At 38.1% G+C, this 14,693-nt stretch overlaps 1 long non-coding RNA gene across 1 annotated transcript in view; it reads left to right on the forward strand.

Moving 5' to 3' along the window:
• Positions 1-5,525, forward strand: part of LOC140689611 (uncharacterized) — a 28,706-nt gene extending 23,181 nt beyond the window's left edge. Inside the window, exons 3-4 of the long non-coding RNA XR_012064650.1 lie at positions 2,589-3,785; positions 5,441-5,525. This is a non-coding gene — a long non-coding RNA (uncharacterized lncRNA). The remainder of the gene's footprint in view (positions 1-2,588; positions 3,786-5,440) is intronic.
• Positions 5,526-14,693: the final 9,168 nt, after the last annotated feature.

A 14,693-nucleotide genomic window follows, 5' to 3' on the forward strand; every position in this document is an offset into this window, starting at 1 on the left:
GACATTTTTAAATAATTATGGAATAAAATGAAATAATTATGTTTGAGATTATAAGTAGTTTCTGAAAATCTGATTATAAATAAGGTTCTTACATGGGAAGGTACTAGAAAATTAATATTGATTGAAATAAGAGGTTAAAAGATTTAAAAAAGGGATTGATATTTACATTACAGAGAAATAGAAGACAGATAGTATTTTGAGATACAGAGGTATTTTTCTCTTTATATTGTCGAGGATTTCCATGATTTCTAATGCGGACTTAAGAAAAAATTGTTGATAACATAGAGTGGTGGCCTTTTGTGTGTGTTTATATTACTTTAAAACTGCTAAACACGGGGAACCATATTCAATATCTTTTCATAACCTATAGTGAAGAAGAATATGAGAACAAATATGTGTATCTTCCTATGTGACTGAAGTATTATGCTGTACACCAGAAATTGACACAACATTGTAAACTGACTATACTTCAATAAAAATATGTTTAAAAATGATAGTTAAAAAACTGCTAAAGAGGAATGACACATTAAAAAAACTATTCATCGTTTACTATAAAATTATATTGTTACATATGTCATATTTTTTATTTTCTATATTCTCACAGTACAAAATACCACATCTGCTTTTTAAATATTTTCATTGAAGTGATGCAGGATTTGAAATTGTTTCTACTCGTGGTTAGTTAATTGAACTAGTGATTATTCTTTAACGTGTCGGTTGGTTGTTTCCTGCCTAAAATAATTACCCAGTGAGGCTTACGCTAGGGCTATCAGCAGGAAGCTAACAACCGGGGTGTCTGTGAGAAGAATGTACGTAACATCCCTGTGTCTGCTGCCAGATGGAGAAGCAGATGGGTGTTCAATACGTGCGAAACTAACTACATGACCTAAAATCTTCTCGGTAGCCGTTATCAACAAGGTCAAGTTGTTTGGAAATCAAATTTTCCAACCAATGGATTAAATTAGGAAAAAAAAATTTTTTTACTAGCTAAGAAAAGATTTCTGTTTATAAGACTATATATTTCTACCTATGAATTATTTTTGAACCAAACTGCACATTTGTTCCCTGCTACTAAACTGTGTGGTAATACTAATTTTTATTAATCTATATGATTAAGTAATTAGGTAGTTACTGAAAAAAATGCTCCTTCTTAGTGTTCCACCTCTCATACTAAAGAGTTAAATCATTAATTTTAGGACAATTATTTCTCTAAACTGCAGTAAAAAGGGCTTTTAACCTGAAGACCGATTTATTTACATTTGCTTCGTGTGTGTGTGTGTGTGTGTGTGCCTATCAATCTATGTAACTATATGACTTATGATAATTATTGTCCTATGCTGACCTCGACATAGAAGTTCAAAGTTTGTCACCATATTTGCTCAAAATATCTGTTGAGATAATCTTTATTTTAGGAACTTGTACGGAGCATTCTTTAATACTAGTATTACAGCAAGGTATACTTATTTCTGATTATTTATAGTTATCCATCAGTTTTTCTCAGGTGTTTTCTCATTGTAAAGGAAAATAAAAAATCTAAAGGAGAATATGTTCATGTCACTAATCTGGAAAGGGAAGTTAATCATAATACTCAGAAAATACATTTACATTCACAATAATACCAGTTGACACATTTTCCCACAATTGTTATGCTGTGGTTGACATTTGTTAAATGTAACTGTTGCATTGCATTTCTTATCTCAAACACATAAATGATTTAATTCTTCAAAACTTGATTTACTAAACTGGAAAATGGTAAGGAAAATAGTAACATAAAGCAATGGAGATTAATATCATAAGTTCATATAATGAACATGTATACATAAATAGTAGGTGAAGCTATGTTTGCTAGAAAATTAACATGAAAAGTTCATTTGATACAATTACATAGAATAAAATTTTCGAACGAATCACTAAGATCTTTAAAAATTGAGGGTTTATTTAGCCCTCGTCCTGAAAATAAGGCAGTGCTGTTAAGAGGCTTGATAAATACCTTCCGTTATTGACAGATATGGTCCAAAAATTGAAATAGTTTTCTGGTAGTATTTGTCAATCAAATCACACTACTGCAAAATGACAATAGACATAAAATGACAGTATTACTTGGCTATACAGATATCTTTTTGTGCATGTGGACAAAAACTGACAGAAAATAAACAGCTTCTGGCATGTGTTGGATATAGACAGGGATAAATGCTAATGGCTTTTTATTCTCTTTATTACTAAAAATCCAACTCTCAGGACTTGTGATCTCAGTTCTGATGTGTAAAGAGTTGGAAGTTGTCACTTGGTCTTTGCAACAAGAAGAATCTGGACAAACTGACAACCAGTGACTTTTCTTGGACCGATAGGAGAATTTTGAGCTTACAGGAGAAAGCATAACCTTGAAATCTGAAGAAACACAGGAAAATCCAGAGAATGTATAACTAAGATCTGCTTACCTAGAGCAGTAGTTGCTGGAGCCACAAACTACTAGGAACACTTAAATAGTAACTTGATTAAATGCTCAGGGCTGAGTGTGGTCTAGAGTGAGTAATCTCTGGGGAATGCAGTCTTGGAGGTCCTCATACTGTCACTGGTTTTACCTCCAGGAGTCCCACCAGTTTCTCATGGTGAAGATCTGAGCAAAATTTCCTCATGGCTCTGGGAAGTGGATGGGAGAGTAATCCTTGTGAATATGTCCAGAGCCTTCTCCATGAGCAAAGACCTACTCTCCATGGGAGAAGACTTTACCAAGAGCCTTTTAAAGCTGGGTGAAGGGTATTCCTCCAACTTGAGCCCTCTTAAGTCTTCTTGTCTCATCTCAGAGGGAGAGAATATGTTGGTTGTTTTTGGTTTGGTTTTGTTTTATGAGAAATGTCTATTCAAATCATTTGTCTACTTTTAATTGGGTTATGGTTATTTGTCCTTTTTATTGTTGAGTAGTAAGTGTTCTTTATATATTCTAGATAGAAAGCACTTAATCAGATACATGATTTGCAAATATGTTCTCCTGCTCTTTGAGCTATCTTATCGCTGTTACATATGTTTCTATTAAGTTTTACTTAAAATACCTTTGATGCGTTTCCATGCCAATATATTTGTTTTCCTCATTCTTTTTAGCAATGGCATGTTATCAATACTTTAAATCTTTTTTTTCCCAAGTTTATGAACAAAAATGCCCCTCATTGTATAACTTTGCATTATTTTTCTAAGAGAGAGAATCTCTAAATTGCTTTTGGTGCTGCTGTTTCTTTCTATCTTCTGAACCTTCTTATCCTTCCACATGGAATGTATCATTACCCGACATATGAGGTATTTACTTGTTAATTTTGTATTTTCTTCTTTTGCCATTCACTAGAATGTAAGCGCTTGAGGGCAGGCTATTTGTTTTCTTGTTCTCTCTCTGACAGTGATTTTCTTGAACAACAATATAGTATTCTTTCCTTGTTTATCTTAGAGCATGTGATTGTGGCATTGAACATTTTCTAATTGATACAGAGGTGTGTAGCATAGTTTTGTTTTTCAAGAATGTTCTGAGGAAGGTCAAGTTTTCACTGTTTTCTTAATATACACAAGAAGGAAAAAAATCATTAAACTTGGAAATCCTTCCTAACGGCCTATACCATGGGCCAGATCTTTTCACAGTTCTAAGTCACTGCTAGATGTTGGTAGCAACTGTAGGAAGTAATAGCACAAGTCCTTAGAGCAGATGGGAGAGGGATGGTTTAACATAAATTATGACTCCTTACTCTAAATGTCCTTAAATGTTTCATTCCCAGTGGGAGAAGAAAAGGAAGTGTTAAGAGGTAAGGCCAGACACGTCTCTCTGAATTACAGAAGCCGAGGAGACATTTAACAGTTCTTTTTATATTCAGGCCAAATGTTATTGGTTTAGAGGTCTTAAGAGAGCATGGTTGATATAAACTCAATTACCGTTAAACATAATTTATGATAGTGACTTCAGTTTAGCAGCATTTGGTAAACTAAAGAATGGGAGTTTAACCATTTATAAAATATCATGTTATGTCTAGTTTTTGAGTACCATTATTTCTGAATAATTCATACCTCAGATAATTTAATAAGACTTAATAAGGTATATGTGTGTTTATTTCCCAAGGTTTTGAAATACTTGAAAAATGCTAAGATTTCCATAAGACACTTCATGAACATGATCTGGGAAATGTCATTAGTTAATAGTTGTTAAACAATACAATATTCTATCAATTTATCAACTGCACGTGTTTTCACAAAACTAACATCTGTGAAATTAGGGTGAGTCTTACAATGGCTAGCATGTCACAACCTAATTGGTAATATTTGTCTTTAAAAATAGTTATAGGAATATTTGCATATATTATGATACTGCAGTGGCATTTACTGGCATGAATCATGTAACACATCATTATTGCTACTTCTACTCTCTAATGAATGAATAATCATAAGTCCAGTGTTACCTAGCTTCTGCTCTCATCAGTTACACGATGGAGTCAGGTCTAAAAGAGAGGCATATGCAACAAAGAATGTAGAGGAAGGCCAAGTAAGACCTTATTGTTATTTTTACTGTGATTTGTTTTAAGAAACAATCATAGTGAGCTACATTTCTTAAATAGCCAGAACCAAGAAGCTTCAAATTAGTAGTCCTCAAGGCTTTTATTTTCATAAAATCCCTGGGATTTCCAAATGTGAGTCTCAGAATGAATCACACTGCAAGAGAAGCCCTACCCTACCAATACATTCATGCTATCATCATGAAATCTTGAAGGGAAAGACACATTTTGGTCCAAAGAAATGAGAGAGGGTTGATACACGTGTGAGCTGTTTCCAAAATTGGTAAAATAAATAAATTAGTAACTAATCTGTAAAATATGCCTAATTTTAGAATTGTTACTCTCTTTCTAAATTCTTCCCTTGAATATGTTGCCCAGTGAAGTAAATTTGATCTGTTAGGCCAAGTAGTATCTCTCCTTTGGGAATGAGATAAGACTAGATCTTTGATCTCAGTGGAGTGGTAATGTGCCAAGAGATGATTTTGCAGTCCATCATTGATAGACTGACATATGTCTACATAGGAATATTTTTATCCCAGTTTTATTTTTATTTTGCTTAAAAAATAAATGCATATAAAATTTAGGAAATTTAGAAGATAGATAAAATCCAAAATATGATTAACCTTAAATTGATAAGGCACAGAGGAGTCTTACTAAGATTTTTTTAAATTACCAATGTTATAAGATGAAAGCTTTCACTGAGGCACTGAGATACACCAGGTAAGAATGTCCAGATCAAGATGCAAGTCTCAAAGGACATTTCTGAAAATCAACTTTACATCTCTAAAAACCGCTCATTCACCCTGGGAATGATAAAGGTCCTCATTATGGTACATGCAATCAAATGTTCCCAGCCTAGAGAGCACAAAGTCAGTTAATTCTTACATTAACTCATCTCTCTTTACTCTTTTCAGGACTAAAGAGATTTAAAAATGCTCACCAGAATGAGGAGGAGGAGAGGGGAAAATAAATAAATAAATAAAAATCAGAGGAAATGTCTTGCCTATCTTCCATCATTGAAAGTTCTTGTCTGGAGTAGACGCCATTGGTCAAAGGAAAGTCATAGTTCTTTAGGAAGTTGGATGTTGGAAGCTTAATTATTAAATAATAACTTGATGTGTCATAAAGCACTGAATTAAAATTATTTTGCAACTTAGAGTTATTAGAATCTCTCTAGATTTACCATATAGTCTCCACAGTTTTTTAAATTAGCATTATTATGAGTATTTTCCCTATTTTCTATTGTTTTAAATATCACATGTTTATAAAAGAAAATTATATTTTATATATATTTGAATATATGTTCTTAAGTTATTAAATAAACAGCTTCCTACGGTATTTTTAACAAATGTGTCTTTGATATTATATTTATTCTGAGATACATGCAGAAATAAATAGCATCACTGATTTCTCCCCAGGAATCAGAGGTAGTCTTTCCAATACTGAGTTTAGATTGAAGTACCAGGATAGCCCTATTTTCATAAATAGTCCCTTAAGTGTATATAGATAATTTATTGGCATATTATTTGTGTAAATATTGCGTTCTTCAACACTGTAGCAGCATACTTGTGTGCAGAGGGACTCTCAGGGTTCCTTGTTTGTATGGCCGTTTATTTCGGGCTGCACATGTCTTATAGAGGGGCTAACACGATCACGTGCTTTCTAGACACTAGGCGCTGATTTGGGCACTGAAAAGTATTGTTTATTTAACCCTCTCAACAACTGTAAATGGAAAGTGTTGTAATCATACTCGTTTTAAATCTGAGCAGACCAGCACCCAAAGAGGCTGAAGAACTTGTCCAAGGTCACACAGCTACGAAGCAGCAGAGCTGGAATGTGGCCTCAGGCTCCCTGGCCATGGTGGCTACCATAGTTCCTCCTGGAAGGACCGACGAGAAGCCATTTCCCAAAACGCAAAGCAGGGAGTGTGCTTTGGTCATTTTACGAAGCCCAGCAGGCAGCCAGTGGAGCAGGAGTGGGGTGGGGCTGTTTGTTGCCAACAGAAAGGAGAACTGACACGTGGCAGGTATTCAGGCGGGAAGAAATGAAGAACTGAGCGGAGACAGTGGCGAAGCCGGTGAGAGAAAGTGACAGAGGCGGAAGGTAATGAGGCGACAGAATTTAGACAGAGGTGAGGAGGAGGAATAGGTTGAACGTTTCTTTGGTTTTCTGCTTTGGGGAAAAAAATCCCTTTCTCTTGTTTACTTCTAATTGATTCTTTCCACTCTGTAGAGAGAATATTTTAGAAAGTTTATGAGTTCTCCAAGGCACTTCACTATATCAATTTGGAACAGGTAGGCAAATGTAGCTCCAAATCTGAAATTCAGAAAGAAACAAGCAAGGAAACTTTTATGTGTTATCAAGCCTGTACCAAAATGGGAACTTTGTTCCCAAGGACACGCGTTTGTAATCTGGGATCTATGAACTTGGTCTGTGGCTGGGCTCTCAGGGATGTGAGCCACGTAAAGTTGCAGGCAAATTGTGCTTGCCTTTGCATCTGTGAACTTCTTGGGGGAGATGGTCCACAGCTTGTGCTAGACTATCAGAGGGTTTTGGGACACAACAAATCTTATAAACCACAGTCCTAGACCCTCAATGTAAGTACCTTACTTACTGTTTCATAGTGTGGTGCTTAGGTGTCTGCAGGATGACCACCTCAGTTCACACTCTGACACGTGTTTTTTTAATGACCTTGAGGGCATTTCTTACTATTTCAGTTTCCTCACCTGACAATCAGAGTCGATTACAGCAGTTTTGAGGGTTATTTTATCTAATACAGATAAACTCTTTAGGGCAGTGCCTGGCACCAAAAAATAAGCTCTGATAGCTGTTAGTACTGGTTCCCTTGAACCAACTAAATCAATAATGTTGTTTCTCCACACATTGTATGTTGCAACCGTCCCTGCCGTAGAATGATACTGAGATTACGGTAAAGTCACATTATGTAAAATCATTAACTTGGTAACTGTTGTGTGAAACTAAGAAGCACCCTCAGATAGAGCCAGTGCTCATCCAATCTCAAGCAAGAATAAGATGCATGAGAATCATCAAGAGGGCATGCTTGATGGATCCTAATCTAGAAATATTTTCATTTTGCAGATTTGTTTCGAGGCCAAGAATTTGCATTTCTAGTAAGGGGCCCCAGGTATGAATGATTCAGGCAATCCATGGACCACCAGGAAGAACACTGCCTTCAATTGCTTTTTTTTTTTTTTCCTGGTACCTGCAGCCCTCCTAGCTATCTTTGTCAAATGTGGTAAGATCTCTAAAACCAATGGAGCATACACAAATTACCTATCTGCAGACTGAGGTTGGATGGATAAACCGATAATGCTCTTTCTTTAAAGAAAACTGACTTTTTCCCTCTCCCCTGAAAAAAAAATTACCTATCACTTTTCTATTCCCAAGCTACCTCATGTTATTTAAAATGTCTTATTAAAATCACTTCTGCTGTAATTAGGAGGTCCTCAATTTTCCACCCAGCTTCATTTCCTGCCATAGCAATGCCTTTGCCACGCAACATCCATGAGATGACCATGTCAGTCATACATTACATTTTTTGGTCTCCAAGAGCATGTCTAAGAAAAAACAATTAAAAAAAAAAACTAACACACACACAATACAACACACACATTTATACACACAGCCTTATAGTTTATAATCTGATTTTGCCTGAAAGTCTGAAAAACTAAATTATAATAAAATCTTTTGAGCATCTTGCACTGACATTGATGGTATTCTTAGTTTTTAATGTAGATTCTTTAAAAATTAATTTCTCATCTTCTGTGTAGCTAAATATTTTGAAACTATGTAATTTTTCCATCATGAAAAAAGGAATTTAGAAACATATTTCTTGACATCATTCCAATGGGAATTTCATGCAAAAGTAATATTTTAACAGCAGGCTGGAAGGAAGACTCATTGCCTTGTCAAGTGCCAGTTACAAAATTAGACACAGTCTTAAAGGGAATAAATGGGGGATTAAAATGTTTTTGAAGCTACTCATTTGTCTAAACTTTATTAAAATTTCCATGAAAGGGTAATGATATTGATCGATACATTGTCATACATACAGAACAAAAACAAAGTGAAAGGAAGAATGATAAATTATTTTGTCTTAAAAATTAACATTACCAATGGCCAGTGCTATCAGAACTATTTAGATGAATTAAACAGATGTTACACTTCTTTTTCTAAAGAAAGAAATGTAATTCAAACTAAAACATAGGAAGGCAAATCTCAGAAAAATACGTGAAGGTTTAAAACAATCACAGCTCTGCCAGTTGAGATGTCATTAGCAAACTACTATTTTATCGGAAATAAAATTTACATTATTATCATACTTGCTATCAATATACAATGTTTATATGAATTTACAGCAGTGACTAGATTATAAACCACAAATTATTGTATCATTGTGCTTCTTTTAACGTCTGTGTCCTTTAGGGTTTCAAAGTGATCCATTCTGAGTTTTTCTAGTCTTTTGGGCTAGTGTCTTTATACAGCCAGGCTGACAGAGCTACCTTTGATAACAGGCTGGGGCCTGGGAGTTGAGACCCTTTACTAGAGGGCTTGCACCTGAACAAACGTGTCCTCGAGCAACAGAATGCAAACTAGAAGAGACTAAGAATAACTGCATGCATGTGTAATTGGGGCAAATTATGAACAATGAGACACAAAAAGGCCAAAAACCAACTGCTACTTTGGACATGCCGGGAGCAAAAGCGAGGCACTGTGAATGGTCCCTGCACACAGCACCCCCAAGGGAGTGGACAGACCACCTAAGCCACCCCTCCAACTCGACCCACTATCTGCCCCTCAGCCCATTTAAGGAACCAGCCTGCCTTGTCGTTGAGGGAGCAAGGGTACCGGTTTCTTGTTTTCGCTCCCTGGTGCTACAGCATGAGTTCCAATAAAGTCTTGTCTGAATTTGTTTGCCTCTTGTCAATTTCTATTGATTAAAGAACCCAAGTACCAAATGTCTGTAGCACCTTTACTCGTAATGGATTTCTCTTTGCAAATTAATGCATCCTTTTCTTTTCTCTTTATAAATCATGTTTTCTACTCTGAGTGTTTTTTTTTTCCTGTATGTGAGTATATCGTTATTTCCTAGAGTAAATCACTGAATGGTTCATACACCAAACCTGCTGGAGTAGTAATTAGTTGAAAATCTCCTGGACAGAAAAGTAATAGGTGGATGTGCAGATTCCCTAGTGGCTGTTGCATTTGGAGCCCCCAAAGCATTATCTGGGGTGCAGGGCCTGGGGGGTTGTCTTTAAGCAACATGCTTTTTTTAAAATTTTTTTTGGTGCAGTAAAAGGAAACTTTGTTTAGTCTTTTTAAAGCAAACTAATTTAAAAACCAGTTGAGGTTAAGAGAGAGAGACAGGAGAGAGGATGGGCACTGGGCATGGACTTAAATGTCAGATCTTCTCCGTCTTGGACATGAGGTCGTCACGGACTCTGTTTAGCTGTTTTCTTTAGCTTTCTCCAGGGAGTGGACGCACATCTGCTACTTTAGGGCCAAGGTCTTCCATCCCGGCCTCCTGTTTTTCAAACCTCTTGAAGAGGTCACAGAAAAATTTTTCCCTGTAGTTCAATTCTGCATTAAGTCACTCTTACTTTGAGAAGCTTCTGGATGCTGGCTTTGTCAAGTTCCTTCTGCTTCTGAACCTCATCCATCGCCGGGTACGCCCTCCCTTCAAAGCCGTCCATGACCTTCCCCACCTCCGCGGGCTTCACGTGGGGCGCCTGACACCTGCTTTTGGGCAACAGGGTCTCTTGTGTCGCTTCCGCGCCGGGTCCAGATTCTTCTGGCTGCACTACAGCTGGTCCGTGACGGGCCGAGGCGGCATGGAAGCACACCTCAGCCCCTCTGAGCCCAGCGCCCGTCACAGCCCGGGTGGGGGTGGGGTTCCCCAGGAGGCGCATGCGCACCGCGCGCAGGGCCCGCCTCAGGGCCGAGGCGCTGGTCTCTGAGGGTCGCCCCTCAGGTACAGCCTGAGGCATAAGGACCTTTCCCTTGGGGCTCCGACTCCACCGGGCTCCGGATTCCCCTCGGGCGGAGGCAGAACCCCAGCTGCGCCTCGGAAGCGCCCCTGGTTCCCGTCCTCATCCCATCTGAGCCGGGCGAGGCCGCCGGGGGAGGCGCGGCGCCCGGCGACGCCGCGCCGGTTCCCGCTGTCCCGCCGCCTGTGCGCGCCTCAGGAGAGCCACCTCTGAGGTGAGTCCTGCGCGCGGGGACCCGCTGGCCTGCCCTGGGGCCGGGGGCCGGGCCCCTCGTCCGACGTCTCTGACCAGGTGGCCAGGACGCCGCCTCGCCCTGGTCCAGGCTGTAGGACCCCGGGCAGGGGGAGGAGGCCCTCGCCTCTGGCTCCGGGCTCCTCAGGGGACGTCTGAGGCCGGTCTCTTCCCCAGGTTTGCTTGGTGGAGGCGGCCTTTGCCTGGTGGCCGCGTGCCTGAAGGTGATTCCCAGCCTTCGGGGCCCGCGCGTCCCACCCTGGCTGCTTGGGCCTCGGCCTCTCCCTCCTGAGGCCCCGGGGGCCTGGAAGCGGTCCCGGGTGAGAGCTTCGGCCTGGCCCTCAGCTGTGTCCTGGGACGCCAGGCCCCGAGGGTCTCCTAGGCCTTCCCCGGTTACCCCGTGAGGGGGGACAGCGTGACCCGGGCTCCACGGCCCGTTTTCCAGCGCAGGGCTCGTGGGTGGGGTCCCGCAGTGTCGGGGCGGGTTCGGGGCCGGCTGCCGCACCTGCGCGTCTCGGACAGCGCGCTGCTTGGGTGTTTGCACTTCGGCGTCCCTGGGGGGACACAGCCGCCGTGCCCCCGGCATGACCACTGCTGGGTTGGGGTTGAATTGTTCTTAGTAATCTTGGCTTTGGTCATTTTTCAAGAAGCTTTGTAGGAGACCAAGCTCTTTTTTGAGAGACCAGCCTGCAAGTGTCAGTCTGGCTAACTTACACACCTCCCTGATAAAAAATATATATTTTCATTAAAATATGAACCATAGGTTTACTGTAAAGCATAAGCTGTATAATTGTTACCGAGTCCACGCTTGGACAAGCCAGTAAATCCAAAGACACGTTGGGGCAAGGGCTTTCCGACTTTATTCAGAAAGCCGGCGGAGCAAAAGGATGGTGCACTAGTGTCCCTAATAATCACCTTGCTCAGGTTTGGAAGCTAGTTTCTTTTATAGAGCAAAGAATGGGAGATGAGGAGGTAAAATTAAAAAAGGCGATTAAGTTGTTGCAAATAATTCCTGATTCCAGACAGACTCAGGAGTGCATGTGTTAATTCCTTCTTTCCAGCAGCCATTCACAGTTGGGTTTGGGCAGCCATTCACAGTTGGGTTTGGTCAGCCATTCACAGTTGGGTTTGGTCAGGATGGTTCGTGTGAGCTTAAACAAAGATGTTTTAGCTTACCACTCAGGCACCTGAAGCATGGTTCCCTGAGATGTATTCTTTAAGCTATAGGCAACATCCCTTTAGTGATTAACTTGTAGCAAAAGCAATAGAATATAAAGTTTAATGGATCCAGTATGGAGTCAGAATTTTTCCTTCCTTATAACATTTCTAAATTTGTAATGTTTTTAAAGTTATGACTTGGTTATAATTGAAAGTGTGTGATTATAAAATTAAATGAAAATTTAACATGTATAGATATTTGTCATGCATATGAAAGAGAACAGAAAGCTCAGAAGATATTATAAATATGACTGGCATAAAAATCAATACCAACAAATAAACTTTTGCAACTTCCACAATGAAAAACTATCCACAGAGTTTAACTCTTGTTTTAATAAGGTATATATATTTCCCATGATGAAAGAGAAAAAGTTAATCAAACAAAAATTATATGGATTGTAACATACTTCCTCCATAATCGCCAAATGATAGCCTGTTCTCTAAAACTCACCACTCCTTAAAATATCTGCTTTTACTTAATTTAATTATTACCAGCCTAACTCTAATGAATACAATTAAAATGCAGTATAGCAATTTGAGATTTCATATCCTGCTCTCTATTCTTAGAGGCAGTAAACTTAGGGATACAGCCTCTGGAGACAGACTTGGAGAAAAATGACTGACTTCCTATGCCTGCATTCTATAATTTTAAATTAGAATAATAATACTATATCTCTTAAAAGTGTGTTGTAAAGATTCATTAAATTAATATGCATAAATTTCAGAACTGTATAATGCATAATATTCACTTCATGTTATTGTTAGTCTTATGAACAAACTGAAAATTGTAAGTCACATACCCAGTTAACTCCCATCTTTTATCTTCTACCTCCTTTCCCAATTTTTCATTAATTATGTAATTCATGGTTCCTCTCTTAGTTACCTTTATAATTTAGAGTAGGGTATAAATCTATTTTTTGATCCATCATATTTAGATATATTTTTTGATTTATGATACTCATTGCATCCTTATTCTCAAATACAAGGAAAGTAGCATAGCTGTGCTTCCTCCACCCTCTGATTTATTTTTCCTCTATCTCTACCATCATTAAGGTTTCTGACACTGGTAAGCTGTAGTGTAGCTGTATTAGTGTATATTGCTTTGTCTAAAGATCAGTTATATATATTGAATAACATTGAACACCAATAGGAGCTAACAATTATGGTTTATTTTGTGCTAGGCACTGTGCTAAGTAGTAAATACAGGAGATAAATTATCTCAATTTATGATCTAACCAATCAAAATGGTTCTAATTTTAGAATACTGCTTTATAAATGTAGTTATATTTTTAAAACTGTATTTTGTAAATGAGAACTCTGATGTATAGAGAAATTTTAGAAAGTTTCTGAGACTTAACACCTAATAAATGAAGGAAATTTATATGCAGCAAATCTGCTACTAGCATTTTTAAAAGATATGTCATGATGCCACTCAAATATATATACAAATCAGTATCATGGCTATGTAAATATTAAATATGTAAATATTTATGACATAATTAAATGCAGTAATGGACTTTTTTAAAAGTACTGTGATGGTTTCTTAAGTAAGAAAATGTAAATTTTTAAGCTACTTGAAGGAGAATGTTCAAACCATTGGGTCCAGTGCAGTCTCTTTCTTCACTCAATCAATTTCTCGAAACTATATCATGAGTTAGATTGCTTTATAATCATAACATAACTACTTGTAGAGTATTCTTATTTTCCTGGAGTTTCTAGTTGATATTCTTTTTTGTATGTAGAAGAGTCATTGCAGTTCCTATAACATGCATTTTGCTGGCTGGGAACTACTTTTTTGATAACCAAAAAGGTATCTTCCTCTTCTAACTTGCTGGTAATAATACACTCTTCATGAAGCTTCCTTTGACTTCCTTTTTTTTTTTTTTTTAATTCTTGTTTCTATTTTCCTGGAGGAAGTCTATACTTAGGTTAGTTTGGATATTGCAGGTGGCTGAATTAGAATGACTCCAAATAATAGTGACTTTAAAAGAAGTAGTTTATTTCTAATGTAAGTATAAGATGGTCCTTGGCTGGTAAGGCAACTCTGTAGTTTTCAGACTTCTGTGTCATTTCTCTGCCCTCCTCAACACTTGGTTTCATTCTTATGGCCCAGTGTGTCCACTTCAGTTTCCTCTGTCATATCACTGTTTATGCAGGAGAAAGGAAGAAATGGGAAAGGCAGTGATGTAGTGAAGAAGTTTCTCTTTCTGTTAAGGGAAGAAACCAGAGCACTCTTACATTTACATTGCAATGGTCAGAACCCAGGCACAGAGCCACACCGAGGTGCAAGAAAGGTTGGGAAAACTTTTCTTTAGCTGGGTGACTTTTGCTCAACTAAACATTCTTACACTGTAAGAAGACATATTACTGCTATCTGTCTCTGCCACCGTTCAAAATACACCTGCATATCTTTCTATTCACACACAGAATCAACAAATTTCTATTCCATCATATCATCCACCTCAGGGTTTCTGGCTGATGTGTAGTCTTCTCTTTCAGAACCAATTGTAGTTCCATGTGGTCTGATGATAGATATTTTAAAAACAAACAAAAAAACCCAAACCTTAAAATTAATTAAAAAAAAAAAAGAACCAAGGAAGGTTATTTGCACATCCTGCCCCCATAAACACCAAATATACAATGTTTTGGTATAAATAGGTAATTACAATACAATATATAATTTGAAGAAGGAAAATTAGGGAAAAAATAC

This window comes from Vicugna pacos, chromosome 26 (genome assembly GCF_048564905.1).
Source record: "Vicugna pacos chromosome 26, VicPac4, whole genome shotgun sequence".
NCBI classification, from domain to species: domain Eukaryota; kingdom Metazoa; phylum Chordata; class Mammalia; order Artiodactyla; family Camelidae; genus Vicugna; species Vicugna pacos.